At 40.4% G+C, this 9,689-nt stretch overlaps 1 long non-coding RNA gene across 3 annotated transcripts in view; it reads right to left on the bottom strand.

Annotated features, from left to right (window-relative positions):
- Nucleotides 1–9,689, bottom strand: part of LOC122552776 — a 99,936-nt gene that overhangs the window by 74,493 nt on the left and 15,754 nt on the right. For all 3 annotated transcript variants that reach the window (XR_006312492.1, XR_006312494.1, XR_006312493.1), the window contains exon 2: nt 8,264–8,419. This is a non-coding gene — a long non-coding RNA (uncharacterized LOC122552776). The remainder of the gene's footprint in view (nt 1–8,263; nt 8,420–9,689) is intronic.

Here is a 9,689-nt window from a genome sequence, read left to right as displayed (position 1 = left end):
TTTTATCTCAGCCCGCTTGGCACACCAGCCTCATTCCTGCAGAAGGGCGTATGTCCAAAATGTCGATTCTCCTGCTCCTCAGATGCTGCCTGGCCTGCCGCGCTTTTCCAGCATCACACTTTTCAACTCTGGTCTCCAGCATCTGCAGTCCTCACTTTCTCCTCATTCTGTCTGTGAATGGGGAGAAAGTGAGGTCTGCAGATGCTGGAGATCAGAGCTGAAAATGTGTTGCTGGAAAAGCGCAGCAGGTTAGGCAGCATCCAGGGAACAGGAGAATCGACGTTTTGAGCATAAGCCCTTCTTCAGGAATCTGTGAATGGGTTCAGCTAGCTCCTCAGGCTCAGAGTTAATAGCAGCCCCAATGATCTCCAGGAAGCATGCTGAGGTCAGGGAGATAGAATAGCTGCAGGAAAAAGTGCCCGCCAAATTCCCTAACTATGTGCTCACACGGTACGTGGTCTGACAGGATCAGCTAGTGGAAGCTGAGGTGGCTTCTGCAAACTGATGATCCTCCTGAAACCACTTTTGAGAAGTATGTAACACCCCAACAAGCTGACTCTCTATTAATAACACAAGCTGAGACTGAACAGAAGACGTCCCTGGACATTATGCATTAAAAATGAAGTGCTGATGAGCAACTAAAGACTCCTTCACAGATCTGCAAATGAAAATCTAGCAGTGTTGTTAAGGTACTGTAGGGAAATATTGAAGCTACTCCACAAGATTCCAACTAGTGGGCATGTGAGTATGCACAAAGTGCAAGCCCACATCAGCCAGCAATTCTGCAGGGCATGGCTCCACAAGAATGTAGTAAGTCTCAAAAACAGCGGTGCTGGAAAAGCACAGCAGGTCAGGCAGCATCTGAAGAGCAGAAGAGTCAATGTTTTGGGCATAAACAGCCTGATAAGATTCCTGATGAAGGTGTTATGCCCGAAATGTCAACTCTCCTGCTCCTCAGATGCTGCCTGACCTGTTGTGCTTTTCCAGTACCACCTGTTTCGATTCTGACTCTCCAGCATCTGCAGTCCTCACTTTCTCCAAGAATGTAGTAAGGTCTTGAAGAATCTGCCAGACTGTGGGAAAGCTGTGATCTGCAATAAGACCTGCACCTCTAAATCTCATGCCAATATTTAGGAAATCTGTCAGCTTGGTGGACAGTATGGGACCCCCACTCAAAATAAAAGGGGGCCACCAGTTGATCCTTATCATTATGGATGTAACTATTTGTTTACCAGTCACCGTTCCCCTGAGAAATATATCTGCCAAAAGGCAGTGATGAGGAAATTTATCCAATTCTTCATCCATGAATAGGTGTCATGAATAGTCCTTAGGCCCTTGAGCCCTCGAAGTTATCATTCCAGTCTGTGTAATCATTCAAATAGTCTTGGGACAAAGGCCTGACTGACCAATAACAAGTAGCATTTACATAGCACTATTAATATAGTAAGATGTCCTTTGTCTTCACAACGGTGTATTTCAAACAGAAGTTTGGCACCAAATCATCTTTGGTGTTATCAGAACAGGTGAGTAAAGAAAACTTGGTCAAAGAAGTATTTTTTTGCTTTAAAGGAGGAAAGAACAATTCTAGGATGGGATGCAAGAAATTATAATCTAATAAACTGATTCCATGGTGATACAGCAATGAGTAAAGTGTTGAGTGAGAGACCAGAATTGAAGGACATCAGAGATCATGAAGATTGATAAGGTTAATGCTGGTTACAAAGATAAAATGTGAGACACATGAAGGAATTGTGCCTGGGAGGTCGTCTGAGAAACAGCCTATCCTGGGATGGTGGTCATTAAATATCTATATATTCATAACATGGAAAGCCTTGAAATAAATGGTAAAAGTGGGGGAGGTGTGGCATCGCTAGTCAAGGACAGTATTACGTAGCAGAAAGGACATTTGAGGACTCATCTACTGAGGTAGTATGGGCTGAGGTTAGAAACAGGAAAGGAGAGGTCACCCTGTTAGGAGTTTTCTATAGGCCTCCAAATAGTTTCAGAGATGTAGAGGAAAGGATAGCAAAGATAATTCTGGATAGGAGCAAGAGTAACAGAGTAGTTGTTATGGGGTATTTAACTTTCTAAACAGGAAATACCATAGTTCCGTGTTCTTTAGATGGGACAGTTTTTGTCCAATGTGTGCAGAAGGGTTTCCTGACACAGTATGTAGACAAGCCAACAAGGGGTGAGGCCACATTATATTTGGTACTGGGTAATGAACCTGGCCAGGTGTTAGATTTGGAGATAGGTGAGCACTTTGGTGATAGTGACCACAATTTGGTTATGTTTACATCTGTGATGGAAAGGGATAGATGTATAATGCAGGACAAGATTTATTGTTGGGGCAAAGGCAATTATGATGCGATTATGCATGATTTAGGATGCACAGGAAGGGGAAGGAAACTGCAAGGGATGGACACAACTGAAATGTGGAGTTTATTCAAGGAACAGCTACTGCATGTTGTTGATAAGTATGTACCTGTCAGGCAGGGAGGAAGTTGTCGAGTGTGGGAGCCATAGTTTACTAAAGAAGTTGAATCTCTTGTCAAGAGGAAGACAAAGGTTTATGTTAGGATTAGATGTGATGGCTCAGTTAGGGTACCTGAAAGTTACAAGCTAGCCTGTGAAGACCTAAAGAGAGAACTAAGAAGAGCCAGGAGGGGACATGAGAAGTCATTGGCGGATAGGATCGAGGAAAACTCAAAGGCTTTCTATTGGTATATCAGGAATAAAAAAATGAATAAAGATTAGGACCACTCAAGGATAGTAGTGGGCAGTTGTCCTTGGATTACGAGGAAATAGAGGAAGTGCTAAATGAATATTTTTCCTCAGTATTCACACTGGAAAAAGACAATGTTGTTGAGGAGAATACTGAGATACAGGCTACTAGGCTAGATAGGATTGAGGTTCACAGGGAGGAGGTGTCAGCAATTCTGGAAAGTGTGAAAATAGATAGATCCTCTGGGCCAGATGTGGTTTATCCTCAGATTCTCTGGGAAACCAGGGAGGAGATTATAGAGCCTTTGGCTTTAATCTTTATGTCATCATTGTCTGCAGGAATAGTGCCAGAAGACTGGAGGATAACAAATGTCCCCTTGTTCAAGAAGGGGAGTAGCGACAACACTGGTAGACCAGTGAGTCTTACTTTGGTTGTGGGTGAAGTGTTGGAAAAGGTTATAAGAAATAGGATTTATAACCATCTAGAGAGGAATAAGTTTATTAGGGATAGTCAACACAGTTTTGTGAAGGGTAGGTTGTGCCTTACAAACCTTATTGAGTTTTTTGAGATGATGACCAAACAGGTGGTTGAGGATAAAATGGTTGATGTGGTATATATGGATTTCAGTAAGGCATTTGATAAGATTCCCCATGGTAGGCTATTGCACAAAATATGGAGGCATGGTATTGAGGGTGATATAGCAGTTTGGATCAGAAATTGGCTAGCTGAAAGAAGACAGAAGGTGGTGGTTGATGGGAAATATTAATCCTGGAGTTCAGTTACTAGTGGTGGACTGCAAAGATCTGTTTTGGGGCCACTGCTGTTTATAAATGACCTTAGATGAGGGCGTAGAAGGATGGATTAGTAAAATTTGGAAATGACATTAAGGTCAGTGGAATTGTGGATACAGCTGAAGGATGTTGCAGGTTATAGAGGGACATAGATAAGCTGCAGAACTGGGCTGAGAGGTGGCAAATGGAGTTTAATATGGAAAAGTGTGAGGTGACTCACTTTGGAAGGAGCAACAGGAATGCAAAGTACTGGGCTATGGTAAGATTCTTGGTAGTATAGATAAGCAGAGGGATCTCGGTGTCCACGTTCTTTGATTCCTGAAAGTTGCCATCCAGCTTGATAGGATTATTAAGAAGGCATACGGTGTGTTAGCTTTTATTGGTAGAGGGATTGAGTTTTAGAGCCATGAGGTCGTGCTGCAGCTATACAAAACTCTGATTCAGCCGCACTTGGAGTATTGGGTACAGTTCTGGTCACCGCATTATAGGAAGGATGTGGAAGCTTTGGAAAGCATTCAGAGGAGATTTAATAATATATTGCCTGGTATGGAGGGAAGGTCTTATGAGGAAAGGCTGAGGAACTTGAGGCTGTTTTCATTGAGAGAAGAAGATTGAGAGGTATTGGGACATGTAAGATAATCAGAGGATTAGATAGGGTGGACAGTAAGAGATTTTTCCTCGGATGGTGATGGCTAGCATGAGGAGACATAGCTTTAAATTGAGGGTGAGAGTTATAGACAGAATGTCAGAGGCAGTTTCTTTACTCAGAGAGTAGTAGGGGCATGGAACGCATTGCCTGCAACAGTAGTAGACTCGCCAACTTCAAGGGCATTTAAATGATCATTGGATAAACATTTGATTGAAAATGGAATAGTGTAGTGCAGATGGGCTTCAGATTGGTTCGACAGGTTGCTGCAACATCGAGGGCCAAAAGGCCTGTATTGCGCTGTAATGTTCTACATTCTAAGCTGCTGAATATTTAAAAATCTTATGATGCAGGATGAATTGAAATACTTCCTCACCCAACTTCCATGGGTGACATAGTGAAGATGTTTGCCCTTAAAGACTCTGCTTCAGTGACCTGCTTTGCTAATGGTGCTGAAGGCCCTGATTTGGCTTGGAATGAGTCTGAGGTGTAAACATATATAGAGGACTCTCGATTATCCGTAGCACATGGGCGGGCAGTATTTTGTACGGTAAATCGAATTCCGCATAATCGAATGCCAGATAGCATAGTTTAGCTGAGCATCGGGACCTTGCGATCTTACTGGATAATCTGATATTCAGATAATCGGATTCCAGATAATCAAGGTTCCTCTGTAAGGATTTGTTGACCTTTGCTGACACTGACCGTACTATCCCGAACGAGTGGTATCTGCAGACCATTTTCTAATCAGATAGCACAATTCCATCTCTGCCTCCCTGACGTGGCAGAAGCCAGGAATACAATTATATTCAGATATTTTTAGATGCATGCCTCAGTCTGCATGCAAGGACATGGAGGGAAGGACAGATAAGGTCAATCCAGCTCTAGTACAAAGGAACTTTACAATCCTCCTTTTATCCTCAATGGAGAAGAACACCCACAGGAACTCAGATTTATGAGAGTAAAAAGTTACTGGAAAACACTCCATCATCTGAAATTTAGTAATGAAAAATCCAAGGATAAATAACTGCATTATTTTGTAAATTAGTCATGATGAAAATGAAAATTATCACTCTACTAGCAATTTTCTTCAAAATGTTTAAACAATTAAATATTGGGCTTATTGCCATTAGTAGATAATTCGTCTGGCAGCAAATTTAACTGATTAATGTTGGTAGTTAATGTGCTTATCACAGAAAATATATTTTTCTTTTGTTTGCAAATCTAGCTGATCTTTAATTAAGTACAAAGATTTCTGACGTACACTGGATTATTTTAAAAGGCCATCTTGATTCTATGTAGCTCAAATATAACTCATGACAGTTTTGCCTTGTCTTAAAGAGATTATTATTACAGATCTATTCATTATTCAAATCATTTGCATAAATTACCTGAAGACAATTGAAATGCTATCAGCATTTTCTTATAAATAAAAATAGGCACAATTCTATGGGAAGACTATTGAAACACTTAAAAATTCAAACAAAGTAACATTTTATGTAACAGCTTATTTCATGATGTGAATTAAACAAAACATTGAAGTCACATACAGAGATATCTGCTGACATGGAGCGCCAGTTACTAAAAGGAAATCGGCAAAATAATTGCATTTATTTGAATGGTGGCACAGATATTTTTTTCAGGCCATTACATTAAGGCCCTTTAATCTTAAACGCTGAGAGTGTCAAAGTGGATAATTCTTTCCATTAGACTATGTCCATGTTTCATTCATACCCATAGTTTTGAATCTTGTTGAGCAGTGGTTCAGCACATTAAGTTATTTTTGGTTTACCCATAAGTGATTTCAAAGCAACAGTAGTTTAATGAGATAACAACAAAAATGCTGAAAGTGCACAGCAGGACAGGGTGCAACTGTGTGGAGAAAATTGGAGTAAACAAGCTGGATTTTACCACAGGCCTCGGGATATCCACATCAGGATTTGACGGGGGGGGGGGGGGCGGGGGAGTCTTAAAAGTACACTTTTTACAAGAAGGACCGGTGCAAGAATGTTCCCAGAAGCAGCCTCATACCTGTCTGCCTCCGTGATCTCCACTTGATAAATGCCAGTTTACTGACTCGCAATGCTGTGGCACCAAACTGAGGCTTGGCAGCTCTGATGCCCCATTGGCAGAGGTTGGGTAATGTTAACATAGGTCAGAGATGAAGAGGATATCTCAAATAGAAGGTATCCTCGCAGAGGAAAAGTAGGAAACATTGAAAGCAGCCAAGTAGGCAAGGCCCCCACAATCAAAGGAAAGGACCTCTGGATGGCTCAGAGGGCCCTCTTTGAATGATGAAGACTCTGGTTCCATTTGCCTCTCCAGCCAGAGCTGCAGAGTAAAGTTGCTTCCATGGAGCTGGCAGTCAACACAAGTGACTCTGCTACTGATAAATGGCTGATGAGCCACCAATTGCCTCTACTTTGAGTTTCATATCATAATCATTGGGGGCTATAGTGGTCCTTCTCAGGATAATAAGGGCTGCCAGTCCCTCAATTTTTTTAAGGTGACGGTGGATGAGAAAGAATTTATTCTACGTTCCGAAATAATTGCATCCAAGTTCATCAGGCCTTTCTGGAAATGGGCTGCGGACTTTGTATTTTTTTCCCAGGTGGGTAAGTTAACAAACACACTTTTAACTATCGGTAACGAAAGAAAATTCTCCTTCAGCATATAGGCAATAAAAAGCCGAGGCACCAAAGAAATTTAACATAAACATAACTTCAACAGCAAAAATAAACAGAAGATTGCATTTGCTATTTTTCAAGGTAAAAACCCTCAGATTTATTCCAGTCATAGATAAAGCCAAGAAACATGATAAAACTGTGGCAACTAATACTGCTTAATATTAGTTTGGTAGAAAAATAATTTGAAGAACTTCTCTTTCAGAGATCCAGCACTAAAAAAAACACTACCAAAACAGGAACCAGGTCAAGGATTGATTTGTCTTCTTGATTAAATTTACCTAATTTGGCAAATTTAATCTAGTGTTTGCTGAATATAAACCGATGAGTAAAAATCCAAAAATGACCATAGTAGGCCAGTTGTTCATCTAGCTTGCTCACTATAATCATCTCTATCATTTTATCTTCCACTCCCTATTGTTTGTTTATAGGGGTAGGTTTGCCAGTAGGAAATAGTGTTCAAGGACAGAACATTCTGGGTAATTACAGGCATATAAACCGCAATTTTGTACTATTTAATTTAATGGATGGAAAATGTCAGACAGCATGCCCGCATTTTTCGTCAATCACATTTCATAAACATTGACCTGTACTGAAGGTGCTGGATCATGGAAGTACCCCTCATATCTCTGAACACTGTGTTTCCCAAGCATTTAATTCCCTTTAAAATTACTCACTGGAATTTACAACGGTAGGCAATTTGGGCAAACAGCTGGATTGTACTGGGTTCATTGATTTAGTTCTTATTTAATTATTATTGATTCCTTTGTTCAAGATTTTTCTATTTTCAGTTTCTTTCATTAATCTCTATCACATCGCTTGTTAATCTTTTTTGCCTCCATGGCATCTAACCCAATTATTTTTTTGTCATACTATCAGAAAATATCTTTTCTAAGGTGGGGCATACAAAATTAAAGGCATTGCTCTGAGGGGGTCATTTTTCTGGGACGTACTCCCCTTCTACCACTATAATTTCGGTATGTGCTTAATTTTATATTCAACACCCCTTGTGATGAAACCCAACACCTGAAGTCAACATTCTTTATTCAAAGCTGTATTGAAATACAGCTTAAAGGAATAGCTGAAGCAGGAACTTTTGTATTTAAATGGCTAACAGGAGAACCATTTAAAGCACAGAAAGTTACACTGTTATAAGAAACAAACAGAGCATTGAAATTAGTTTTAGGCAAGCCAAATAGAGGTTGCATTGAAATTATGTGCCTCCTCTTACCTTTCAAACAACGATGCCTATAAACTTCTTTGGCTAAAGGTATTACTCACTGTACATATTTGCTCCAGTTCTATTTCCAAGTGTTGTGCCATGGAATTGCTTTAGATTGGTTCTTTCTTACAGACAAAGTATTGCAATTGGGTTTACCATTCTCTTCTACAAGATGGCTGTACGGGGGGTACTTACTGCTCGCCTTCAAGGATTTGCAGACTGGTCATCAAACTCTTTGGCCTTGTTATTACTGTTCCTTTCATAGCCAACAGGCCCTGGCATGGACCTCGACCAAAGAGTTTCTGGTGCTCAATAGGGAAGCTACCACTGCATCAGAAGACCCCCTGGAACCTGTATAACCAAACAAGAAAACATGGTGACTCATCACTCAATATACTGAAAGGTTCTGAACTCCACCAACATGTCTCTCTTTTGTTTAGTTGAAATGGATACCTCTAATAAAGGAAATAGAAGATGTACCCTATTGTGTCCAATAATACATTGTCAAAGATGGATATGAGCCCAAACTGCAAAACTTTTCTAAACCTCTATTTGAATGCACTGTGGCTATTCCAGATTAAGTTCTGATAGCTCTCTGAAAGGATGGATTGGGCTTCCAACAGCATTGTCAGTATTGTCCATTTATAACACTAATGCCATTTCTCTGCATACTTTCTGGAAAGAACCCAGTGTTTTTCAAAGCTTTTCATCTTGGCTCATATTGTAAACAATGTATTCAAAGCAGGTCTGCACAAAATTGATATTGACACTGATACATGGTGTTGAAAATGTTTGATCATTGTATTCTATCAGCAATGAGTCAGAAAATGATTTGTGGAGTTTGTTCCCAAAGTTGGGGCAGGGCTAAACAAGCATATTGGTTATCTTTAGAAAGGGCTATGGATCGTGGTTAGGAAACATGATTTGCCTCATTCTCTTACTTCAGCACCATGATTATTCAAAACATTTAGCGTTCCTGATGATGAGTAAAGTTGATAATGAATCTGCCAGTGCAAATGTTGTTACCATCTACCTAAGGTTACGTGCCAGCTAACACCGTGTTTGAACAAACTAAGCTGAAGCTGCAGTCCATGCAAACACATACCTGACCTGTATGATATCATTCAGTAGTGAGCTCTGAAAAGATCAATGGATCGTTTCTTTTAAGCTCAAAGCAAGGGAGCATTGACTCAACTTTCTGATCAGCAAAGGGAAAAAAATAATAAGCAATTTCATCACTTGCATCCAATCAAAAAGCTCATATCTTGAAAAGCAGTTTGATCTGACAACTAACAGTCTGCTGTTATTCCTGAGATGTCTGAACTTGAATGATGAAGATCTCAAATTAACTCTTTAGATGAGTGTATGGAAAGTTTCCAGCCTTGTCAGGTGAGCAGCTGCACTCCAAAAGCGTGTTATTTCAAATACACCTGTTGGACTATAACCTGGTGTCATGTAACTTCTGACTTTGTCCTCCCCAGTCCAACACTGGCACCTCCACATTATGTCAATGGACAGTCTACATGATGAATATTGCATTCGTACATCACAGTTAAAGGATCTGGATGTAAGTTAGCTCACTGAGCTGGAAGGTTTGTTTTCAGACGTTTCATCACCATAC

Source organism: Chiloscyllium plagiosum, chromosome 9 (assembly GCF_004010195.1).
Source record: "Chiloscyllium plagiosum isolate BGI_BamShark_2017 chromosome 9, ASM401019v2, whole genome shotgun sequence".
In the NCBI taxonomy this organism is placed as follows: Eukaryota; Metazoa; Chordata; class Chondrichthyes; order Orectolobiformes; family Hemiscylliidae; genus Chiloscyllium; species Chiloscyllium plagiosum.
The sequence above is the reverse complement of the archived record's forward strand: the minus strand, read 5'-3'. Positions and strand labels throughout refer to the sequence as shown.